This window comes from Sinocyclocheilus rhinocerous, unplaced genomic scaffold (genome assembly GCF_001515625.1).
Source record: "Sinocyclocheilus rhinocerous isolate Xijiao unplaced genomic scaffold, SAMN03320098_v1.1 scaffold345, whole genome shotgun sequence".
Classification (NCBI taxonomy): Eukaryota; Metazoa; Chordata; class Actinopteri; order Cypriniformes; family Cyprinidae; genus Sinocyclocheilus; species Sinocyclocheilus rhinocerous.
In genome coordinates, this window is record NW_015630020.1 from 987,982 (window position 1) to 1,001,931 (window position 13,950).

The 13,950-nt window shown below is 38.2% G+C and overlaps 1 long non-coding RNA gene across 1 annotated transcript; it reads right to left on the reverse strand.

Annotated features, from left to right (window-relative positions):
* Window positions 1-9,318: 9,318 nt before the first annotated feature.
* On the reverse strand, window positions 9,319-11,987 carry LOC107739486 (uncharacterized). Its single transcript, XR_001640007.1, has 3 exons — window positions 11,933-11,987; window positions 9,701-9,707; window positions 9,319-9,382 (listed from the first exon to the last, which is right to left on the reverse strand). It is a non-coding gene; the product is annotated as an uncharacterized LOC107739486 (long non-coding RNA).
* Between the last annotated feature and the right edge of the window lie 1,963 nt (window positions 11,988-13,950).

The following is a 13,950-nucleotide window of genomic DNA, read 5'->3' on the forward strand; positions in this document are numbered from 1 at the left end:
TTATTGCATATATGTTGGGGTTAGGGCTGGGCAAAAATTTTTTTGCACAGCCCTAGTTGGGGTGTGATTTTTCAATGTAAACAGTCACAACAGTTTTATTTATTACACAATTTACACATTTATGAGCACGTAACCCAACCCCTGCCCCTAAACCTACCATTTGTGAATAAAACACAAGATATAACAGGCAGATACAGCTACAGTCATAATTTATTAAAAAATATATTAATATTCCAGGTCTTCCGAGGCAAAACGATTGATTTGTGAGAGGAATAGATGCGATCACCGTCTCCGTCCGCCGTAAAGCTCAGATCCTGCACAAAACCCACCCAATTACTACTCAAAACTAGCCCAAAACTAGCCCAATCGCGTTTCGAGGGGGGTTCCCCAGTAAAAATCACGTTCCTGGGGTAAAATACACATTTCGTGGCTGGGTTCCCCTGGTAAAATTCGCATTTTAGGGGCTAAATATCACGTTATTGGGGTCGCATCAACCCGTGGACATGAAAAAAACCCCGCGGCAATAGTGTTAAAGTAGCCCAATTCCGCGGGAAAACCGTGGACTTGGCAACACTGCTGTGTGCTGCAGTTTCTGTGCTCAAAAAATAAATAATTTCGCCAGAAGAAGCCTTACATCAGCCTTGGTTGTGAAATGTCATTGGCTCTTGTGTGTCTCGTGACTGATTGCGTCATGCTATGGGAGTATCTCTTTGAATGAGATGTGAGTGTGTTAACAAAGCGGGATCATTTTCAGCAATTAAAACCTTGGGCCCTATCATACACCCGGTGCAATGCGGTGCCAGGTGTGACGCAAGTGTATTTTGCTAGTTTCAGACTGAAGCAGTTATCTTTTTCATGTCCTTCCCCACGTTGTTTAAATAGCAAATGCATTGGCGCCCATTTGTGTGCCCATGGGCGTGCTGCTCTGAAAACGAGGTGTGTTCAGGTGCATTGTTGGCGCGTTGCCATTTTAAGGCAACTGAAATAGACTGCACCATTGACCAACTAAAACCTGGTCTAAAGTCAGTGGTGCAGTATTTATTTATTTTTTGTTATTTAAAGAGCGCTTTAGTACTACTGTATGTGCCTATAGGAGGGTCCACAACGCGCGTACACTCTGCTTATTACACACACAGGGATGTACAGCAGCACACAAACATGCCAAATATTAAAAATTAAAGTCCCCCTGTAGTGAAAATCAAGTTTTTTTCTGTTGTTTATTTGTCTATGAGGTGTTTTTAACATGCTTTTAGACAAACCATGTGCCAATCCATTAATCAACACCATTGCTGAGTATTTTCTCCTTAAAACTGTACTCTCCCAAAGGCAGTCCCAGAAACGCGGTTTGAAACACCCCCTTTTTTTTTGCTACGTCACAAAAATCAATAACCAATCACATCAAGGGATCCTACCATTAGCATATTAGCAACGAATGTTACAGTATCCAGTTGTCCACTAGTAAAAACATAGTTTTATCTGTCATTATCAGTGGATCAGGAGACCATGGCTGGTGTGACTGAGTGGAGGCGGGGCTAATTTGCGTATTCATAGATCTGCGTATAGTAAATGAGGCAAGGGTGTAGAGTTACATTCAAGCTATTTTAAGGCATGACAAAATTATTTTCACAAGAAAAAAACATTTAAATATGTCATTTTGATGACCAAAGATGAGCTTTAAGGGACAAAATTTTTGACTACAGGGGGATTTTAAATGATTACAATGTAAAATATTATTATTGTGTAGGCTACATAAATATAAAAATGCCTACATGGCATAATGGATGGTCATTGCATGTATCAGAATTAGGCAACCTATTTGCTCGTGCAGGAGCAGCTCCTTTTCCTCTCTGCTTGCAAATGCCGCCGTGTAAATAGCGAATCTGCCATGGCGCAAGCGCAGCTGGCTCTTAAAGTGAATGGGAGATGAGACTCTGATTGGTTTATTGCACGTTATGCCCAAAACACACCCATTGCTCATTAAGAGAATAGGGACAACCCTTTCAGACCATGCGCCGGGTGCGCCGACCGTTTTTCCAGTCATTAAACTAGCAAAAGTGTATTCGGACACTCCCTAAGTGCACCTGCGCCTTGCACTTTAGACTATGCGCTTAGATCGTTAAAATAGGGCCCCTTATGTAATACTCTCTTCTTCACATAAAGATATCGTATGGCTTCAGAAGACTTGGAATGCAACAGGGCGTGTTTATAATGCTTTTATACTGCTTTTTATGGTCAGTTTTTGCAATACATACCTGTGACTGTACTTTTATTTGCATGTTACATGTTTTATGTTGTTCAGAAGTGGGTAGGTTTAAGGTAGGGGTGGGGTTTAGGTGCTCCAATGAAAGTATAAATTGATATAAAATTATTTCTATTTTTTACAAATGCATGCAAACCATTAAATTAAGACAACTGAAAACAATGGAGGACCCTGCACATCGAAAAGTGACGCTAAAAGGATAACCCTATGCGTCGAAAAGTGAGAACGTGTTGGCATTTGTGATGCAAAGCACTTGGGTACAAGTCTCGTGAAACATCAATAATGAAAATGCAAGCAAGATAAATGTTTTGATTTCTTTAGTTTCGTTAGTAAATGCATTTTTTATCTCACATTTATATTCAAATGCAATACAGCATTAGCCCTTTCACACCACTCACTAGACATTTCATTTCTGAACTGCAGTTTGAGGGGGAAAAAAACGTACAAATACTTGCTATTGAATATCTTTTGAAAGGGTACTGCCCCAGTGACAGCTTTTGCTATGAGTGTAAAATGCAAATCAATGGTAACCATTGACAGTCTTCAAAACATCTTCTTTTGTGTTCTGCAGTATATAGAAATGCATACAGGTTTGGAGCAACGTGAGGGTGAAGAAATGATGACAGAATTTTCATTTTTGGGTGATTCAAGTCTTCATGAGCTTTGAAAAAGCAAGCTCTGCCTCTGAGCAATGATATATAATCAAAATAGTAGTGATTGCTGGGGAGATAAAAAAGTAAGAGTGAAATTGTTAAGGTCTGGCAAAATATCATGAAAATGATAAGGACAAAAACCAGACGAGGACAAAATAAGATGAAGATTGAGAGTGAGAGAGAAAAAGAAAGAAAAGACAACAGGTCCCTATAATTGACTGTGAGGTGAAGCAGGTCTGCTGGACCAGACTAGGGCAGACACTAGGATGTGGTTGCTACGGCAACTGCCGGACACTTCAAAGAACGAGACAACTTGAGACGGTGAAGATGTTCCTCTCAGCTACTGCATGCACATCATCCAACACTCACTGCGCTGGTTGAAACCCGCAGCTCTGCTTTGAAACCAGCCTTCAAAGATCAGAGGACCTGCAAAGACCACATGCAACCATGGAAACAGAGTGTTTGCCATCAGGTCGAATCTTTGACATCTCATGAAAACCTCCTCATTGCATTAACGCCCATCAGCTTTCCAGAAAGCTCCACTCTGTATTAAAGGAATACCTTTGTGAGAAAGAAAAGACAACAGGTCCCTATAATTGACTGTGAGGTGAAGCAGGTCTGCTGGACCAGACTAGGGCAGACACTAGGATGTGGTTGCTACGGCAACTGCCGGACACTTCAAAGAATGAGACAACTTGAGACGGTGAAGATGTTCCTCTCAGCTACTGCATGCACATCATCCAACACTCACTGCGGCTGGTTGAAACCCGCAGCTCTGCTTTGAAACCAGCCTTCAAAGATCAGAGGACCTGCAAAGACCACATGCAACCATGGAAACAGAGTGTTTGCCATCAGGTCGAATCTTTGACATCTCATGAAAACCTCCTCATTGCATTAACGCCCATCAGCTTTCCAGAAAGCTCCACTCTGTATTAAAGGAATACCTTTGTGAAAAAAAAAAAAAGTATTGAATGCACTCGCAGTGTAATTCAAATCTTCAAAGTATATTTTTGAAAAACTGTACTTGCAGATTATATATTTCATGAACTTCATGTTTTTATCATCCTTAAAGGGATAGTTCACCCAAAAATGAAAATTCTGTCATGGGAGATAAAAAAGTAAGAGTGAAATTGTTAAGGTCTGGCAAAATATCATGAAAATGATAAGGACAAAAACCAGACGAGGACAAAATAAGATGAAGATTGAGAGTGAGAGAGAAAAAGAAAGAAAAGACAACAGGTCCCTATAATTGACTGTGAGGTGAAGCAGGTCTGCTGGACCAGACTAGGGCAGACACTAGGATGTGGTTGCTACGGCAACTGCCGGACACTTCAAAGAATGAGACAACTTGAGACGGTGAAGATGTTCCTCTCAGCTACTGCATGCACATCATCCAACACTCACTGCGGCTGGTTGAAACCCGCAGCTCTGCTTTGAAACCAGCCTTCAAAGATCAGAGGACCTGCAAAGACCACATGCAACCATGGAAACAGAGTGTTTGCCATCAGGTCGAATCTTTGACATCTCATGAAAACCTCCTCATTGCATTAACACCCATCAGCTTTCCAGAAAGCTCCACTCTGTATTAAAGGAATACCTTTGTGAAAAAAAAAAAAAAAAGTATTGAATGCACTCGCAGTGTACTTCAAATCTTCAAAGTATATTTTTGAAAAACTGTACTTGCAGATTATATATTTCATGAACTTCATGTTTTTATCATCCTTAAAGGGGTAGTTCACCCAAAAATGAAAATTCTGTCATTAATTACTCACCCTCATGTCGTTTCAAACCCGTAAGACCTTCGTTCATCTTCGGAACACAAATTAAGATATTTTTGATTAAATCCGAGAGCTCTCTGACCCTCCATAGACAGGTTTTCTATGGGCACAAAAAGTATTCTCGTAGCTTCATAACATGACGGTTAAAGCACTGATGTCACATGGACTATTTTAACGATGTCCTTACTACTTTCTGGGCCTTGAACGTGGTGGTTGTGTTGCTGTCTATGGAGGGTCAGAAAGCTCTTGGATTTCATCAAAAACATCTTAAGTTTTGTTCCGAAGACGAACGAAGGTCTTACGGGTTTGGAACCACATGAGGGTGAGTAATTAATGACAGAATTTTCATTTTTGGGTGAACTAGCCCTTTAGAAATACCCAGGTTGTAAAAAAGTTGTGGGAACATTTTGAAATGTTTCTAAAACACTGACATGCCCAGGTTTTTTTTCTTTTTTTCTTCTTATTTTCACCCCAAATTAAACATTATTTTAATGTTTATTTTTAATATTCTAAGAACATTTAAAATGACTGGTTTTCTTGTTGTGATTAGAAAGTCATTTAAAAGTTCCTGGAACGTTTCTCACAACATTATACTAATTTATTTCCACTCAAAATATTGTTATTTGAATGTTTATTTTTAATATTGTAAGAACAATTTTTCTGCCCCCCACTGGTCATACAGAGGTTAAATACATTGCGATACATCAAACACTTTGACCAATGTGCACATGGCAAAGAGCCTATAAGGCTTTTGCATAGGAGGGCACTCTAAAATGGGTCTGATTTCTGTAACAAGATCCTGTCCAAATAATGAATTCTGACCTGGGCTCTTTCCAATAAGTAGTGTTCCAGATTCACTGTAGGAGCACGGAGCTTCATTAGAGGAATTCAAACAAGAACTGACATGGAGGAGTAGAGAAAGCGAGAGAGACAGAGGTAGGCAGATGTAGCCGCAATGATTGTTTTGTGGAGACGGTGGGGAACAGCATTGTTGCACATCGCCTCTGCCATGCTCAAACACAGAACATCTGTCAGAAATATTCCTGCGCAATGTGGCGTGAAAGAGCGTAAAGGAGGGGAAAGAACGAGGAGGGTTAGCACAATCATGTCAAATGCTGCAAAGTACAGTAATCAAGTAAATGTGTGCTAAAATTAAATGAGAACCTTGGTGAAGAAAATTACCCATTGTTAATGGACACAATCGAAAATTTAATTAATTTCCACCATAATTGGGCTTATGTAAAACAATCGTGTGTCACACTGATAGAGCAGACAGCTTTTGATGCTGCCAATGCCAGAGTAGATAAGCTTATCCCATAATCCTTAGCATACATAGGCCTCAGTATCCACGTTTTTCTCGTGATGTCAGTCAAGGTTCCAAAAAGGGTTTTCGCAGCAATGCCAGATTAGAAGAACCAGATTTGGTTCTCCAAAGAAACTTTCAGTGAACAGAATTTTTTGTTTTTTTTCCTTAGTCTGAAGAACATTTTAAAAACATTTTAAAAATCATGTTAAAGATTCTTTACAGAACCACACAGTAGTTACCATTAAAGAACCTTTATTTTTTTGGCAGTGAATGGTTAATAGGTTGTGTTTGTTCTTCAGAAAAGAAGAGATGAAAAGGACAGTGAATATGTTGCAAAGCACTGCATTTCTCTTAGGAGAATTTATATGATTTGAGACATCGTTCTGAAAATAAAATGAACCTAAACATAAATAAACAACAGATGGTCATAGAGGAGCGCTACACCTAAGTCAATCTGACAGTAAAAGCAGTTTTTTGTTCTCTGTGAAATGAGGTCATAATCTAATATGCTTTTAATCCCCTCAATCTGCTACATATCTGCATGTGGAGCTTCATAGACCATAAACCCACTGTGAGTATAATATACAGGACAGAACAAAGCTACATGATATAGGCCTACTACTGAAAAAGGAAACAGTTTAACCTAGATTAAAGGCAGAGTAAGCGATTTCTGGTAGCCAGTCGTAACTCATCAAGATTTTTATATTTTCTGAAGTAAAATTAAATAGTTTTGTGGGTGGTTGCTGTTAGGTTTTCTGTCATATTGCTATGTGGTTGCTTTTTGCTAGGCCTACAGTAAGTCTATTAACTCTGAAAACATGTGCTGTATACTACTTATAAAAGTTGACAGTAATCTTCAGCAGATGAACACATTTAAATTTTACACTCAAAAATAGTAATGAATCATGTTGCACTACACAGATTTTTGTTCAGTCAAATAAGAATAGCCAGTATGATTGATGGCTGTGAGACAACTACATTTAAAAGTAAGGATCCATTGATATGTCCCACCCAAACTACCAGTTTCAAAAGGAAATACATCAACACAGGAAAGAAAATTTCACTTGCCAATTCAAGACATTTTTTGTCATTTTAAGGTCCAATTCTCCCTATTAACAAACTATTAACTACAACTTTTGCCTCAATAAACTCCTAATTTGCTGCTAATAGTTAGTAAGGTAGTTGTTAAGTTTAGGTATTGGGTAGGATTAGGGATGTAGAATATGGTCATGCAGAATATGTGTTTATAAATTCTAATAAACAGCTAATATGTTAACAATAGGCATGCTAATAAGCAACTAGTTAATAGTGAGAATTAGTCCCAACTGTTACTATATTTTTTAAGTGTTATTATTTATTATTAAAAGGATTGTTCACCCCAAAAATGAAAATTATGCCATCATTTACTTACCCTCATGACGTTTGTTCATCTTAAGAAAACAAATGATGATATTTGCTTATCATTTTTGTCCTTCCAACCATAGAAAGTCCATGCAGCCAAACTGTTCGCACATCATAAAGTACAAAAACAATTTGTAAAAGTAATTCATATGAATCAAGCAGTTTAATCCAAGTCTTCAGAAGAGACATGATCACTTTATATGATGAGCAGATTTAATTTACCTTTTTTCCCACACATAAACGCCGATCAACACATGTACATAGAGCACATCATCTATGGTAAACACTGAAGCTCAGCTGTGCTTGAAGAATTTACAGTCAGAAGTATCAATTTTTAAAGAGAATCATGTGGTCTGAGTCAGACACACATGGGCTGCCAGTGCTGGTTAGCTCAGTATATGCTGTAGAGAGGACATGCATTTGTTCATGGGTTCATGCCCATATGTTTGGTCCATTTAGAGCAGAAGAGAGATAGTGGTACGGATCCTAACTTTGATCCTAACTCAACCCATCTGACGGAAAGGAATTTATCTAACCCTGCTTATGGTGCAGCTAAAAGGGCATTGCATGCAGGAACAATAACAAGCACGTCAAGATGTTTGCTTACATATATACTGTATACTGTAGATGAGTCTGTGAGGTCAGGTTCCCTTTACCAGAATGTTACGTTTCTGTGTGATGCCCTCGTTTTGCTCATAGTCCTGAAATCTGTGCGAAGGAACACAGTGAAGTGGATAGAATTGAAATGTTTGGTTTTGTTTACAATCATTTTTATTACTGGCCTCAGGGAACGGGTTATTATGAAACTATTCCGTAATTCAATATTTTGTGGTTCAGTATCATTAAATTCTTTTTTTTTGTCTCATTTTGATTTGAAACAGATTTGTTGCACGTTGCCCCGCCCAAGGCAACTAGCGTATAATGCAGTGTGTACACTTTGACAGTGATGTATGAGTCTCCGGTGTTTAAGGCATATGTTCGTACACACTGCTGCATGTGTGAGTCTGGTATACAAAACACACTCTCACATTCGCCTCCTGGAATTCAACACATCACTGCTGAGGTGTCGTTGATAGCACATTTTCACATTTTGTCATAGTATATACATAATGACTCAATGGATAGGTTTCAAAACCTAGTGAACTGCCTACAGACCGTATTTTAAAGGGATACTCCAGCCTTAAAGTGAAAATCCTCTCATCATTTAGAACAATAACTTATAATAATCGATCTCTGTGAGTCCACATAATGCAGCTTAATAGGTTTTGAAATGTTTATGCTTTAAAAAGCACATACAGTCATCCAGACAGTAATTCATTTGACCCCTAAAGATGAATCAATGTGAAACGATGTGTGTGTAAGAAACATGCTAACATTTTAAACGTTTTAACTATAAACAATCATTTACAGCCAGGATTTACAAATTTACACACAACAGAACTAAGTGCATTGTGAAGCTCGGCATAAACCCGTTGTGAGGCTCATGCTAATATTTTACACTTTTTTTTAATGTTGAATTAACATTAGAGTAACTGCAAAATTTTTAAATTCAAATGTACGTTTTTTGAAGATCTTTTTATAGACCTGCACAAATAAAATTAATACTATGTGTCCATACAGAGCAAACCCATTTAGTCTCAAAATACATCATGTGCATATGTATTAAAGCTGGTTTATTTATTAATATATCAATACATACAAATTAGAGAAAGATCGTTGTGCTAATATTAGTTATTCAAGAAAATTCAAGAGTTTATGGTAAATCAATTGCCAGATGCAGTTTAGAAAAAATGGTTTTACTGCATACTGTGGGACTTTTAATTATAATCAATTACATTATATTATATTCAAATTATAACCTTAAAATACACTAGGACTCTTATTTTGAAATGTCTTTGCCTTGCTACTTCCATCAACAGTAGATCATAAGCAACCACTTGCCATAAATGCATGGTATTCATTGATTATGAACTGCTTCAAAACCCTGAGCGTGTATCAGAGTATGTTACCTTTTAATGTGGGTGACTCATTTAATTCAGTCATTGCCTTTTGAAGTTTACTAATCATATTACACCTTATCACAATCCTTGCTTTTCAGTCCCCAAATGTAAGACCATATTAAATGTTAATGATAAGACGTACATGTATATTTCAGATTTTTAATGGCCTTCAATTTGATCAGACTTTTTGACTACACTTTTAAAGGACCCACAAGGACCCTGGATATATGTATACTGTGGTAATAATTTAACAAACTAACACCAAGCTCTGAAAGTAATTGATCTTGCAGAGTTTGATTGACAGGTGATCTGACCAATCATAACGCAGAATCTGGCATTTTTGTCCAACAAACAAACCAGACCGGAGAGTAGATTAGCTTCGGTCGACTTAAACTTGAAAAAATGGTGTGTATTGATGTCTTTGCACCGTTGAAACAAGACACCTTCTGATGTTCATTCTTGTTTATTTCATGCTATAACTACTAATGAGGAAGAGATGTTTATGTGCCACTTGAACTGAGGTGCTACATTGATTTGTCACGACACATTAAAGAGCCACAAAATGGTATTTATTGTTTGAATTTATTTAAAAGTGACAAAATTTGAAAGTTGAGACTTTGAAAGTTGAGACTATCCTGCTATGTCTTGTCTGTCAGTGCGATGTCAGTTTCCTCTTTGCTCCGCGATGTATTTTTAACTGCGTGAGAACATGATGTGTGGCGTCAAAGCGCCATGGCTTGTCGGACGTAGCAACTAAGGTGGGCGGGATTTTGCGAAGAGTCAATTGTGAGTCAAGCCATGCATACATATGGCATGATAAGTGCTAAATGTGTGACACAGATTTTTTGCCTGTGTAGACTTTCTCAAATGAGTGATATACAAGGCACTGTTTCAGTTAGTATGCTGCCTTGGAAAGTAGTAAGTAGGCAGTATACAGTGAGGCAGATCAAAGTTTTTGATACGGAGCCAATTTGAGCAGATGTTGAGACCAACCCTATGAAAAAAAGAGTATATGTGGACACTAAAGCTTCTACATACTCTCTAGTGGTTGCAGAGATTGGAAAGGCCACATGAAAGATGCAAGAGCAGTTTAAACCAAAGTGTTTGGCAGCAAAATGTCATCTCAGTACTATCCCACCAGTATTTTTACTAATTACAACCACATTGTGTTTGAAGACACACTCGACTTCTCTTCACTGCGTGTCACTATACCAGATGAGACCAACACACACAAAATCTCATATATGCAGTGAAGCCAGCTGAAATAATACAGCCAGTAATGACCCTACACAAAAGCCTGAGGGAGGGCCAATTTTCAGAGTTCATATGAAAGATGAAGCAATTTTTCATTTGATGCTAGATGCTGCATGCTGCTTTATGTTCTGTATGTTTTATGCCGATCCATCGATTTTCTCACAAGAGTTTTAAATGTCGTTTTGTGCGAGCCGTCAGGGAAGCCACAGAGAAAAGCCCAAAGCCACATGACTTGATGTTACCAAATGCAGCCCTCATAAAACCAACAGTACACTACTCCAGAAGGACAGGCCTAATTACTTAAATCTGCTACTGAATTATGTTTACAGGCCTTTCTGGTCAGTTTTGACCCTAAAAATATCAGCGCTGTGTTTTGAAAAAAATATGTAGATCCCAAGCACTGTGTAAGATTGATGTTGACAAGCTGAGAATCACAAGAAAGATTATTGAAACTTCCCGTTAGCCTAAGAATAGCCTAGAAGGCCGATTGTTTGGATGGCAGACCAGCATATCTATATCATTCACCAGAAAAAAAAAAGGAACTGGTGAAGATGGTGTGAAGCCGGTTAAGACTTCATCACATGAGCATCTCATGCTAGCATCCAAAACAGAACATTTGCTATATTTCATTCAGCTTTTGTGTGTGATAAATATAAGCATAATACAGAAAATGTAAAAAGCTCACATTTGCTGAAGCATGAGGGACATAAAAAAACATATTTGAGGAAAGAAATGAAGCTCAGTGAAAATAAATACCAGGAGCCTCAGTTTACAGGGTTTGTTTACTTCCTCTTTCTATTTCTTTTCCATTCTTAAATGACAGACTTCAACTTGCCTGGACCGCAAGCAGGAAATGCATTTGTGTCCAAAAAATGCACTGCGATAACAGTCGTGATGCATTGTGGGATGTTACATAAAACTTTTAATGACTGCTATAGAGCAGGCGCCGCCCGCTGTACTGTACAGAAGGAGGAACAGAGAGATGAGGTAAGGACAGGAGACGTGTTTAAGATCCTCAGAGTGTAAACCTGTCAGACTTTGTGCTTCCTGCTAATAAATTCTGTAGTCTGTGGCGTAAATGTTTAAAAGCAGGTATTTAAAATGTCACGTTTTGAAATCTGTGTGTTCTCCCTCATATTTTTAACTGTCAAACACTGAACCCAAGGTGCCCAGCTTTAAGATGTAGCCTACTTTTTATTTTCTACAATGTTTTATAAAGTGAAATTTGATATTGCAAGTATACGTTATGTGTTTTATATTCCTTGCTGTGAAGAGGTTACACTGGCAGGACCTCAGATGTGAAGAGAGCAGCTGGGAAGAGACTTGGCTTGAAGAGAAGCCGCCATCCTTCCTCAACCACACCTAGGACAATCTTAAATATCCAGAACATTCCCAGACATATATAGTTGATGAATATCACAGTGGCTTGTGGTTAGACCTTTCACAGCCTTCAGAGAAGGGATGACAACTGTCTGGACAGCAAAAAGACTGAAGATTCAAAGTTATAAATCTATTTAATCCATTCAATAAAAAGTATTTGTTTAAAAAAATAAAATAAAAATTGAAATATATGCTTCATGCTTAAAATTACATAAAAATAAAATTACTTAAAAATTGTTAAAGTAGACAAATGCATGCACCACCCCCATCATATGTTTTATACACACTGCCCAGAGTAGGATCCCATATTTCTTGACCAAAGCAGATGGAAAGACACTGCAGGGATTTGCTCACATTTTCCATGGTATAGTGAGTCATCTACAGATCTGCCCAGCTGTCTGTCTTCATTCAGAAATTAATACTGGCCATGCATATTTGACTGTGAAAGGCCTAAATGTTCTCAGGCAGAGAGAAGGGTGAGAAACAAGAAACCTAACAAATAATATCGTATCTGGTAATGTGAGACAAAAATATTTTTTAATAAGAAATTTTTAAATAGAGACATGTGCCTGAGCACCAGCAAAGATTCAATTCAATTCAGCAGCAGTGAAGAATTAGATTCATTTAATGATTCAAATCTTTTGAGTCGGTTCACAAAAATTCTTTGTTCATTGATTCATTCTGTTAATAGCTGCCAGTGAGAGGCTTTTTGAATATGCTACATCATTGAGTACTAGAGCGTGGGTTATGAGAATAAGTTGACATGTACAGTACTTGCAAAGTTGCCCATGCAGTCAGAATTTCTGTCAGGACCACTTTTGTCAAAGACGATTGACAATTAGCAGTTTGGATTGGTGGTATGGCTCTGTTCTGGGCAAAAACTCCCTGCCCATCCAAGCAGCCTATATTGCATGGATTAGAGCAGGGAGAGCAGAAATAACCCCCTAGAATACAAAGAACAGAACCAAATGTAGCAGATACCATTAATGTTCTTAAAGGCACAATATGTAAGATTTTCTTATTAAAATATCCAAAAACCTCTAGAACAGTGTTATATATTTTGGTGACTTGTGTACTTACATTATCCCAAATGTTTCGAAGAATGTTTAAATCTAGAGAAATAAGCAATTTTAACTAGTGACACGGACCGTGTCCATAGTGTCATTGTGTCACCTGCCAATGACGTCATACACCCTCGATTTCCGGTTTTGTTTTGTAGAAAACATGGAAACACCAAAGACGCTTTAATATGTTATGCGTTTTATTAGACAGGTGACGACCGTACAGAGTAGCATTATAACAGAACTTTCAAATGTATCTAGTATGATAAAACAGCGCTGCTTTACCCCACATGAGCATGACCGGAAGGAGCGGAAGTGGTCGAGTGTGGCATAATAAAAGCTCCGCTGCTTTCGAGCCATGTGTCACACTCGTCTCTCATTAGCAATTACTTCAGCGGCCTTGTTTCACTTCGACGGCTTTCAGCCTCACCCTGCTTCATACTACAATGTTAATAAATCTTTAATACATTAGCTCATCCATGAACATGATTTCTGCATGAGTCACTGCATTGCATCGGCTGTGGGGATGAAGACGACAACTCCCATGATTCCACTCAGTCATGGCGTCATCAAACTACGCCTTTGTTTCTTTGTTTGTTTTGAATACATGCCCTCTAGCGGCGAAAACTTACATATTGTGCCTTTAATGGCAATTTAGAAGAATAAAGCCAAGTCCTGACTGTGGATGGAAGGAGGAGCTGAGGATGGAGGAGGGTAATTAGCTCCTGAGCAAAGCGATAAAGCTGCTGAATAATACTGAATAGACCATATAGGGATGCCGTGATAGGTGTCATATTCCTATAGGTAGACGTGGATCATCTGAGAGTCTAATTTGACAGTACTAACACTATGATTGG